The sequence below is a fragment of the Aulonocara sp. 'chitande type north' Nkhata Bay genome, linkage group LG17 (genome assembly GCF_057382095.1).
Source record: "Aulonocara sp. 'chitande type north' Nkhata Bay isolate Kocher_YH1m ecotype deep benthic linkage group LG17, A_spYH_male_GT1.1, whole genome shotgun sequence".
Taxonomy (NCBI): Eukaryota; Metazoa; Chordata; class Actinopteri; order Cichliformes; family Cichlidae; genus Aulonocara; species Aulonocara sp. 'chitande type north' Nkhata Bay.
In genome coordinates this window covers 42,519,959-42,532,780 of record NC_141360.1, presented here as the reverse complement: position 1 = coordinate 42,532,780, position 12,822 = coordinate 42,519,959, and positions in this window count along the sequence as shown.

Here is a 12,822-nt window from a genome sequence, read left to right as displayed (position 1 = left end):
CACTAAGCATTATATCTAAGAAAAGTAAAGCTAATCCTGGTGGTGTATAGATGATATCATGAAGCAAACTTACAAAGATGCTGTCTGTTCTCTCCAGGGGGGGAACCTCAGGATCTTCTAGCACAGGAGGTGGTTCACCAGTAACTGTCATTACATTGCTGTCAGAATCTGAGCTGTTTTCCTGCAGTGAGACAAACAAAACAGGTTACTTTGAGCTCAGAAAAAAAAAAGCCTTTAATAACTTCACATTAGTTTAAAAATGTACTTTCTACTTAAAGTCTGCTACAGTCTTACTGTTTGATTTGCAATATTAAGGCTCTGTAACAGTTTTGATTAGATCCAGTGTTTGATTCTTTCGTTATCTTCTCATTTAGAGACAGCAAAAACCAAAGACCAATTCTTTTTTGTTAACAATTACATTTACAATCAAAACCTTACTTCATTTATCTGCCATACAAATTAAGTTTTTGAATCAAATGTGTTTAAAAATGACTCAAGTAAAAAAAAAAATTTATTTCTAAGACATTTACTTTACACAGTGTTGTCCAACCCTTGTTCTTGAAAGCTACTGCATTGTTATTTTCCAGCTAACCATTAGTTAAAAACAGTGATGGTAAATGGCACTAAAGGTGGACCCATGTCAAATATCTTGAAGTCTGTGATCACAAAACTAATATGCAGTGTGTCTTGTTTGAAACTCAAACTGTGGCAAACGGTTCCTTATAATCTATCAAGGGCTTCCTCTCTGGAGTTAAGTTTCAAGAAAGCTGAAGAAGAAAAGCTTTTCTTCTTCTAAAAATGAATGAAACCCCATGCCACTTAATGCCTTCTTTTGAAATGTGAAAAACTGCTTAAAAAAAAAAAAGGTACAGCAGCATGAAGGCAAGGAGGCATAAATTACAACCATCCAAGTGGGGAGTAGACCCTAATCTAGCATTACTTAACAAGTTGAGTTTAAGTGCAACATCATATTTGTTGCTTCTACCATTTCTAGACTCAAGTTTGACATCTACAGTCAAACACAGCTTACAGACTATCAGATGTGAATTACTGTAATGGTTCTCCCATGGATAATTGTGAACATGACCCCTGATCTCCACATTTGCGGAGGATTTAACTCTTTAACTTTGCAATCCCATAACCAAGCATAATTTGGAAATGCATACCATTTTAAATTAAAACATTCACAGAAATGGATGCTTGTGAGCTTTAATAATAATAATAATAATAATAAAAAAGAAAGACCAGAAGGAGACCAACACTTTGTTAAAAACCCACACTTTGACTCACAACCTACATGTCCTTCTACCGGAGCAAAAACATGCTACTGCTCTGATGACCTGCACTGGGCAGCAAATTAGCAGTTGTGTATGGAAATATGGGAAAGAGGCGAGGGCCATGCAAAACTGCACGCAGCTTTAAATAAAAATTATAAAAAAAAATTAAAATATTTTTAAAAAAAAGCATTTTCTTCACACATGAACACATGTTAAAGCCTCACTAAACAGAATGCAGGCCTCTGGATTGAGATCAGCTTTAAATCAAGCAAGCACCGCTCCAAACAGAACAAATGATAAAATAATGTAAACTGCAGCTACACTTACACTAGACTAGTGCAAAATAAGCTTGTATCACTTTCTCAACATGAAGCTAAACCTACAACTGATCTATGGCGTTATTTTTGTGCCACCAATTTGAGCGCACGAAATTAAAAAAAAAAAAAAAAAAAAAAAAAAGCCTTGCAAGTCCAAGTGTTGCATTTTGAGGAGAAATTTATTTTGAGTGAAGAAAAGCTAAATTCGAGCAAACAAAACCCAAATGAGGCAGTGGCGGAGGAACGCAAAGTGGCAGAGTTTGAAATATTACTCTCTCTGGTTTAGCTTTTCTTTGCTCACAATAAATTTCTCCTCAAAATGCAACACTTGTACTTGCAAAAAATGTTTACGTGCACTCAAATTGTTTTTACATGCGATCAGAATAGTAGCACAAAAATAACGACATACTGATCAAGCGAATTTTCTGTTGATTCAGAACACTAACCGGTCATGTGGTCTTTGGCTCACAATATAATGCATCCAAAAAAAACAGTTGCATGAGCAGATTTACATTACCTGTTGGGCATTGATGTACTTAGTGTACTTCTCTGAGCACTTTTCATGATGATCCCTCAGGTGATCCAAACGTTTTTTGAATCTGGATAGTGTACCAGTTAGACATGAGAAAATTACATTAAATATACATGCATGCAGAGGTATCACTGTAAAAGCCATACATACTGTATTTCTGAAAAAGCACAAGTTCTCAGCAATAATAAACTTTACTGAGATGATTAAACTGGTTTTTTTTAACAGTTTCTATTTACATGTATGTTCTCTCCCTAAATCCACAGCTGTGTTGTTGTAAGCAGTTATCCTGTAGGTGCACAGTTCTATCCCCCCACAGCAAGTGACCCTCTCCTTAACTCATATTTAAATATTCATGGCAGGCTCCCCACACAGGTGCATGCACCACACAAATCGTCAAGCATGTCAGCTTAGAAGAAAACAGTTTCTACAGAGCCACAGCTCTTTGCTCTGCCGACTTGCACGGATCCAAACAGGATCTGTAGCTGCGTGCACGTTCCACGCATGGAAAACCCATGGTTCTGTCCATGTTACACACCAGGCATGTGCGTTTTGTTTACCTCTCTAACTGAGCCCAGACAGATGACTTGACTAATTTTACATATGTGCATACTAATTCTGAAGACGCTGCCATTAAAGACTGCTGTGGTCCAGATCATCTAAAAAGGTCCACAGTGCCGGCCATTTACCAAACTAGAGAACAGAAGCAGCTGTTTTGTTTCAATAAAACTGCTGAGATGGCAGTGGGTTGAGCAGACTCCATGTTTCTACACAAATGTAGTTTTACTAGGCCTCATGCACCTGACCTTGGTCTCCAGGCACAGTGTGATGTTAAACAAATAGATAACTATATGGATTCAAAACAAACAGGAACTAATCAGAATTACTCAGAAGACAAGCTATACAGAATCACTGCAACTGAACGTGAATGTTAAACATGCTGACCATGTTAAAAAATAAATAAATATTTGTATTCACAGCTTCCATCCACTTTTGCTATGGCATTATTTTTGTGCCACTATTCTGAGCGCAAGTAAAAACAATTTGCAAGTACTGCATTTTGAAGAGAAAATCATTTCGAGCAAACAAAATTCGTTGCTGCGTGCAAAAAATGTATTTCAGTGTTTGCTATTATCCATATACACACACACACAATAACAGCCCCATGAGTCTAACCCCCAGCTCATGAGTCTGCCTGTCAAGTTCAGTGTCCTGTCTGGTTCTCTGTGTCTGTTAGTTTCCTGTTTTATTCTGAAAGTTCATGTCTCATGTCAGTGTGTTCAGTTTTACCTCTCCCCTGTTTCGTTAGCCTAATTGCTCCCAGCTGTGTCTCCCCTCTGTGCTCTGTTCAGGTCCCTGCGTTTTTGTTGCAAAACAGTCTGTGTGTTTCCGGTTTTACTTTGTAGGTCTGCCTCTCATCATGTCCATTAGTAACAGCTGTGTCCACCCCTGCATGTCATCTCCTCACCTAGTGTGTAGGCTTCTGTTCATCGTCGGATCGTCTGTGTTTCTCAGTGTAACTACGGCTCGCTGCATTCTCAGCCCACGTTTCATGCTTAGGTTTGTCATTTAGTTTTTCCAGTCTAGGTTTTTTCAGTCATTTGTCTTTTCTCACTGCCTGTTCGGTCGCTCCTCTTCTGTAAATAAATCATCACTCTCATCACCAGTCCGCTGCCTGCATTTTGGGTCCTTTTTCTCCTACACCACACGGCTCACCCCGCCAGCCGTGACAATACCGTTACAAAAACAAACAAACATAAAAATGAAAAATCACTATCAGCCGATGGCCAGTTCAGCTGTGCGGTCAGCTGGTGGGTAACAGGCATGTCCGAAAACGTTAGAACACAATGCAAATATAGATAAAAGACAATGTATAGTTAGTGTATTTCATTGACCTAAAAAAAGCTTTTGACACAATTAATCATGACATATTACTTGATAAACTGGAGTACTACGGCATTAGAGGAGTGGTGTTAGAATGGGTAAAGAGTTATTTGAGAGACAGGCAGCAATTTGTGAAAATTGGGGAATATCAATCAGAGTGTATGGACATTGTTTGTGGAGTTCCGCAGGGGTCAGTATTGGGACCAAAGCTGTTTATCCTCTATATCAATGATATATGCAGAACATCAGATATACTACAGTTTATTCTATTTGCAGATGATACAAATATTTTTTGTGCTGGAGAGAACTTACATCAGCTTTTGGAAATTGTCACACAAGAAATGATTAAACTGAAAACATGGTTTGATAGAAATAAGCTATCATTAAATTTGGAAAAAACTACATTTATGTTATTCGGAAATTGTAAAAAAGATGCAGGAGCAAAATTATTAGTAAACAATGTTGAAATAGAGCAAGTTTCGGATACAAAATTTCTGGGTGTGATAATAGATAACAAAATCTGCTGGAAACCTCACATAAAGCATATACAAGCCAAACTGTCAAGAAGCATCTCCGTACTAAGTAAAGTTAAATATTTTTTGCCTTCCAAATCACTCCGGGTACTTTATTGTTCACTTATATTGCCATATTTGGAATACTGTGTGGAAATTTGGGGAAACACATATAAAACTGCACTTCAACCAATATGTAAAATTCAAAAAAAAGCAATCAGGATGATTAATAAAGCAGGATTTAGAGACCATACTAACATCATGTTTTTGAAATTAAAAATACTGAAGTTTATGGATCTTATAAAATATAAAACTGCAAAAATTATGTACAAGGCCAGATACAATATGTTACCAGGAAATATACAGAGGATGTTCTATGACAGAGAAGGAGACTATGAATTGAGGGGGAAATTGAATCTAAGGATTCTTAAAGCACGGTCAAAGGTTAAAACCTTTTGTGTCACTATTTATGGGGTAAAACTGTGGAATAGTTTTACTATAGATCTACAGCAATGCTCAGGAATTGGTAAGTTCATGAAAATACTTCGAAAACTGATTTTGGAAGAATATGATACCGATAAAGATGATCACCCATTGTATGTATAAAAATACCAAATTATATCAATCACGGTAGCCAAGTTTATATAGGTTCTCCTCGTGTATCGTGTGGAGTATGTGATGATGGGAATTAGGTGAATTATGTGGGATCAATAAGATGTTGAGCAGGGGTAGGAATTAATAAGTATGTTCATACTTCTTCCTACTCCTTTTCAGACCAAACATTGTTACATTATGTCAGACGATTTTGTTTTATTTCATTATATATTTTTTGTTTATCTGAACACATACGTGTGTGTGTGTGTGTGTATATCTACATATATATTCGTATCTGTAAATGAAAATATATGTAGTGTGTATATATTGTTTTTTGTTTTATATGTCTGAAACAAATAAAGATACAATACAAAAAAAAAAAAAATAATATGTGGTGTCTCTCTAAATCAAGCACATATTTGAAGTTTACACAGCAACATTCTAGCCTTAAAATATCTTAAAAGTTTATTTTGTGATCGAAAGAGAGTGATATATCTAACTCTGCCACTCTGCATTCCTCTTCCACTGCCTCGTTTGAGTTTTGGACTAAACGCATTCTGTGGCACAAATATAACGCTGTACAGAAAGAGTTGAACGCACATGGGCAGATATGTTGAGAGCGCGAGCGACACACTGCGAGCGGGTCCACAGAGATCTTAGCAAGAGCAAATGCAAAAACTGAGCGAGAGGGGCTGTTATTGTGTGTGTATATGGATAATAGCAAACACTGAAATACATTTTTTGCACGCAGCAACGAATTTTGTTTGCTGGAATTTAGCTTTTCTTCGCTCAAAATAAATTTCTCTTCAAAATGCAACACTTGTACTTGGAAAATCTTTTGACGTGCGCTCAAAATAGTGGCACAAAAATAACGCCATATTTCGCCAACTCCACCACTGAATACCTGAGCATCTCAAGACTTTAGGCTTTTAAAGTTAGTTCCAATGTAAAATAGGTCAAATTAAGCACACAGTAAATAAACAACCAAACGAGTGTCAATGAGCCATCGTCATCCCTCAGTAAGCCTTAGGCCGCAGAGCTAATTAACTAGCCTAGCTAGCTAACCTCACACCACCTACGAAAAAAAATCGTATAGTTAAGAAATTTAACTCATAAACAGCTTTCTGGAACGTCCCTGCATCTATTGAGAACAGGAGTAATAAAGTTTTGAGTGGACTTACCTGCTTTCCATCGAGTAATCGCTGTCCTTGCACAAATTGATTTTTCCGTCTAACATCGCTACACGTGCTGAAATGAGTGTCTGCAGGGGTGGAGCTAAACTGATGGGTAACGTGGGGACCGCAAAATTCAGGAAAGGTGTAACCTTTGCAAACAAGATTCTCTCCACCTGCTGAGGCACACACTTTATTGGGGGATGGGCATGGTCATCATGGGGACCAGAAAAGTCTGGAAATGTCAGCTTACTCTCATCTGCACACATTTGTTTCATGTAGGCTTGCTTTTGTTTCGCAGTTGATTGTCTTTGTGTATTTTAAATTTTATTTGTCAATCAAAACAAATTATTAAAAAACAAATCCAAAAAAGGAAAATGGATCACTTATTTTTAAAACAGCAGTTTAAGCACAGGAATATTGGAGCGATTGTGGCTCAAGAGTTGGCAGTTTGTCTTGTGATCGGAAGGTTGCCGGTTTGAGCCCCAGTTCGGACAGTCCTGGTCGTTGTGTCCTTGGGCAAGACACTTCACCTACCATGGCGCGATATGGCAGCCTCGCTTCTGTCAGTCTGCCCCAGGGCAGCTGTGGCTACAACTGTAGCTTGCCTCCACCAGTGTGTGAATGTGAGAGTGACTGAATAGTGGTATTGTAAAGCGCTTTGAGGGTCTCGAAAAGCGCTATATAAATGCAATCCATTATTATTACATGTAGTTCGTCAGCAATTACCAGGCTTTTTAGATGCTAATCGAAATAGCACAGATTTTAGTCTGGGTTTAAACTAGAGATGGACCGATCCAATATTACGTATCGGTATCGGTCCAATACTGACGTAAATTACTGGATCGGATATCGGAGAGAAATAAAAAATGTAATCCGATCCATTAAATATCAAAAAAGCACCTCACAAAACTTGCGACATGGGGTAACTCGGCTCATAACCGTAGCACGTTGGAGCAGTGTGCTCACGTGATAGAGCGGCTGTGTGTATTTGTAGCCTCGCTACCAAACCTGCATTTCATCTCTGAGGAAGTGATCCCAGAATGAAGTAAAGCAAGTGTGTAAGTTCATCTCTGAATGTTTGTAAAGCATTCCCACGTTGGCAGTCTCCAACCGATTTATGGAGACTGCCTCTATCTCTCCCTCTCTCTCCTGCTCCTACTTCAATCGTGAAACTGCTTAATGATCAGCTGATCGGCTTTTCTGTCGCAAGTTCGTCTCTCTTGTTTGTTTTTGGCCCACTTCGCGCCAGAAAGGGGAAACCAGCGGCTGAACAACAGCAGCACGTTTAAGCTTGATAATCTTTTGTTAGAATTTATTTAATATAACTTTCTACACCAGGATCTTTTTCTACGCAGCTGACGGCTGGTAACTGTGCAGGGGCGGATCTAGCAAAGTGTAGCCAGGGGGGCCGATAGGGCATGAACAGGGAAAAGGGGGCACAAAGACATACTTTTCTTTCTTATTCTCATTTAAAATGTCTAGCTTTTAATAAATAATTATCCGAATATTACGCACAAAGTTTTAATATTTTAATATCATCCATCCATCCAGCCATCTTCATCCGCTTTATCCGAGGCCGGGTCGCGGGGGTAACTGTTAAGTCTAATATACCCTAGTAAGCTATACTACTTTTTCCTTTGGGAAGGTACCATCTATGCAGTCTGCAATTCTGTTGAAGAAAGATGTTGAATCTATATAATTATTCTTTAAAAATAATTCATTTCTGTGCATTTTTTTTCACACTGCATCAAATTAAAGTTGATTACGTCGATTAAGCATCATGAGGTGGAGGGTGGGGGGTGTTTCCCTATTTTTTTTTTTGCTGGGAGTTTGCAACCCTATTAGTTAGGTTGCTTAATATTTCTGCTAAGTACTCTTTAAAATACCAGAATAGGGAGGATGGAGTAGGTTTAAGTTTATTAGATTGATCAGTGTTGCTGAACTATGAAATATTTTGGGTGCAGTGTATTCTTTACATACAGGTGTAACAGAATAGCTTTAGTGTTGTTGTTTATTTAAACTTGAGTTTGAACTTACACAAAATGCAGCAATATATTAAGAAAACAGTTTTATTGATTAAAAAACACTATCGGATTCATATCGGTATCGGCAGATATCCAAATTTATGATATCGGTATCGGTATCGGACATAAAAAAGTGGTATCGTGCCATCTCTAGTTTAAACCACGTCATAGTACTGAAACGGCTTTGCGCAGAGTTTAAATGACCTTTTAATTGCGGATTTAGGGAGCCCTGTGTTCTTGGTTTTACTGAATTTGTCTTCAGCCTTTGATGTGGTGGACCACAGCATTCTGCTAACAAGACTAGAATGTTTAGTAGGCATTAAAGGAAGCGCCCTTGAATGGTTTAAATTGTATCTTTTGGATAGTTCCTTTTCTGTTGCGATGAGGAGCTACTCTTCTTCTGTTACCCCTTTTCATTGTGGTGTGCCCCAGGCGTCTGTTCTGGGCCCTATGTTGGTCTCATTGTACATTCCAACCGTGGGCTCTATATTTGACAAATATAACATTTCTTTTCATTTTTATGCTGATGATATTCAAATCTATTTTTATCTGACTGACGATACTCCATCTTCACTACACTGCTTTCTTGATTGTATGAGGGAGGTCAAAGGCTGGTTATAGAGTAACTCCCTTTTTCTAAATAAAAAGATAACAGAAATAATTGTCTTTGATAGCCACATCCCTCGGGGAGAATTAGCCGATATATTTGGGCCCTTTGCTACCTCTCTCTGATACAGTACGTAACTTAGGTGTTCTTATGGACAGTTCCTTTAAACTTGATAAACAAGTGTCCTCTTTAGTACAGTCTAGCTTTTACCAACTACGACAAATCTTGCAAAACTTATCCATACCTTTGTTACTTCAAGATTAGACTATTGCAACTCCCTTTACCTGGGCCTCCAATCTGCCCTTCTTCAAAAACTACAACTTTTCCAAAATGCAGTGGCACGCCTTTTAACTGGTACTAGGTTTGATTCTATTACCCCAAACCTTGCTGACCTACATTGGCTGCCCACTAAATATTGGATTGTTTTTAAGATTTTATTGCTTCAAAATGATAAATAATATTGCGCCTTGCTATTTAACTGAACTTCTCCGCCTGTATACACCTAGGAGAGCAATTCTATCATCGAGTCAAATGCTCTTGGTGCAACCTAGGTCCTGGCTGAAAACCAGAGGTGATCATGCCTTTGACATTGCTGCACCTAACCTCTGGAACAGTCTTCCAGCTGATATTTGCACATCGGAATCTATTCAATCTTTTAAAATACAATTGATACACTGTACTTTTATTGCATCTGTATGTAGTTTTAACCTACTGTGTTACAGGGTTTTTTACAACAGGAGTGAAATATTTCTTTTAACATAGTACTGCCGGGTTAATTAGCACTTTTTTCTGGGAAGTGTATTTATACTCAGCTATCGTACCCATATGTAATAAATTTTATTTCATATTTTACTCTTGAGAAGCACTTTGGTGTACCTCTGGTCTTTAAATGTGCAATATAAATTGTAAAGTATTGATTGATTGATTGATTGATTCATTCATTCATTCATATAATTTTTTTAAATGAAATACCCCACAGTCCACCTTTGAATGCAACCTTGAGTTTTTCCCCCCTTACTTTTAAAGGTATTACCTCTTTAACTTTATCTTTATTGTATTAATAAGCTAAAGACAGTAGACATATAAAGGAAAATTACTTCTATGTAGGGCTGGGCTATATGGCCTAAAATCCATATTGCGGTATAATTTGAAGCATGTGCGGTAACAATATATATGGCGATATATTCTTTTCTTCTGTATAATGTATTTTCCACACTATAAGGCTCACTTAAAATCCTTTAATTTTCTCAAAAATCGACAGTGCGTCTTATGTATGAATTCTGGTTGTGCTTACTGACCTTGAACAGATTTTATGTGCTACACGGCCCTCAAAAATCTGTCACAAAATGATTTGGTACGACTTGGGTAAGCTATGAAGCTGCACCGCTTGATGGATTGTCGGAGCATTACGGCTGCCATAGTCAGGAGCTTTGCGGAGTAATCTGGGTCCTAAACTCTGTCCTCTTCAGGTCACAAAGGCAAACGAACGCTGCAGCATCACTGAGAGTTAAAACTGTCTAAATTCTTTCATCTTTAATCAAATGATCAGTCTGGCTGATTTACCAGGTGTAACAACTAAGTTTAACATCCAGGCATCCATAAAAAAAGAATTTATTAAATTTAACAGAGTTAGAAGTTAACAGGAAGTTAGCTCGCTAGTTTCCACCTAAACATGATATAGCATGTTCTGACTGAGAGATTTCTGAAACAAATTAAAACATACAGCTCTGCCATCACTTCCAACATAAATTAACTAAACAGCAGTGACTTTTGTAGGGTTACTGAAGTTGGACTAGCTGGTATTTAATGATGTGCTACATGATCGCTAGCGACACAGTTATGTTAGCATAACATTAACACAGTGAAGCTGGAGGATGAACGCTAACTTTTTTCCATTCGATAAAAGTTAACGTGAGGGTTTCTGGTGGTTAGGGACAAATTCAATTGCATGGCAGGATGATATAAACGGACCAAACTTCAGTCGGGAGAACAACTGAGATAATCCATCCACAATACAAGGTTAGTTATTAATATACTGCAACAACATGGGAATAGAGCAGCTGCGAGACAATTCAACAATAATGAATCAATGGTACGGAATGCAGAATTCATACATAAGGCACACAGGATTATAATGAATGAATGAATGAATGAATGAATGAATGAATGCTTTATTGGCCATATGCAGGTTGCCCCACAGAGGAATAGGACCCCCCCCCCGACTTACACACACAGCAACAAGACATCACATGGGAATACAGTCGGAGACCGGCAGCGTTGAGAGAATAACACTGAAAAAATTACACAACATTGGGAAAAGTACAAGAGGAAAAAAAGAGACCTCTTCACACGCTGGGCAACCTATGGGAGGACAGCATGAGAACAGGAAACAAAAAAAACTCCTCTGCACAGAGAGCACATTAATGTCCACATCACAACATCAGAGCACATGACAAGCCACAGGGGATGGATAGGGGGGTGGGGGGTGATTCGAAGGAACACAGCAGTCGTCCTGCACCATGCTATCATTTCAGCGCGGCACGCAGACCCGCTGCCTTCCCCCGCAGGAACAAGCATCGAAGGCGTTTGGAAGGGAGGGGGATGAGTGCGTGCTTATCAGTGTAAGTGTATGTGTGTGCGTGACCATAGTTCAGCTGAGACAGTGTCCTTCGCTGTATCAGGCTAAGTAAACAGTCCTCCAGCCGATCCAGGTGTCCTTCATGGGATGGGAAGAATAGTCATCACACAGTCGTTATCAGGGAGTTGTTTTGGTGGGCTCCAGCCTTGGGCCTAGCAGCTGGCGCCGTGGTGTCCAAATGTAGAATATTGTTGATTTCTCCTTTATGCGAGCAGCGAATTTAGCAAGGTGCATTGTCGAGTTTTGAGAAAATTGCAGGCTTTTATGAGCACCTTATAGTCCGACAATTACGGTAATAATGACGTCCCGCTTGGATGTTCTATAAAAGAAATGTGCTTTGGTGTGTATCTGACGGACAAACACCAAACCAGTTGCACCATTTTTACAAACCAATTCTGGTTCATCCGTTTCACTCAACGATCAGCTTTCCCCCTTCTCATTCTCTGTTCCCGCCATGCTTTTTTGGCCCTGTGCATATGAAAACAAAGGCACTGTGCATGCCCATTTTACTCATATTCTATCACGATATTTTATTTTCTTATCGTTGCAGAACATTATACCGGTATTACCGTGAACGGTATAATATGGCCCAGCCCTACTAGAAAGTACTTTTTCACGTTTTCCCTCCAAAACTTGCTGAATAGTCAGGAAAACATCAAACCCATGGCTGCATGTGTTTCAAACCAAGATTCTAGAAGGGGTTATCAAAGAGTAAAAGCATGTTGAATTTCACATTGTTCTGTCTTTCCTGCGATCACCAGAATACGCACTTATCCAACAATTTTTTTCCACTTTTATACATGCATTTCACCTTTCCCCCTTGCGACCCCTCTGACTCAAAAAGGATGAAAGGTGTCAGTTTTTTTCAAAAGTCCTTGCAGGCCTTACCCGTGGTCCTGTAAATCAGCAGTGGGTCATTGCATCTTGGGATGCAAAGAAAGGTGCCTGTTGGCTGGGATACAGGGCCTATAGAAGGCCCTCTGGAAGTCTGGAGAACCAAGGGGTCAAAGGTCACCACTGTAAAGAACATTTTGGGGGCCTAATCGCGTAGGAGTGACGTATCAGAATGCAAACACTTATGTCTTGAAGAGGGTGATTTGGCGATGAAGTGACCCGATTTCTGACCCTCTACGCCCCTCCTGTGACTCACAGCATGACCGCAAAGTTAGTGGAAAAGGCAATGCAATTGCATAGGGAAGTTTGAAAGTACATTTTGGGGGGCCTAATCGCGTAGGAGTGGCGTATCAGAATGCAAACACTTATGT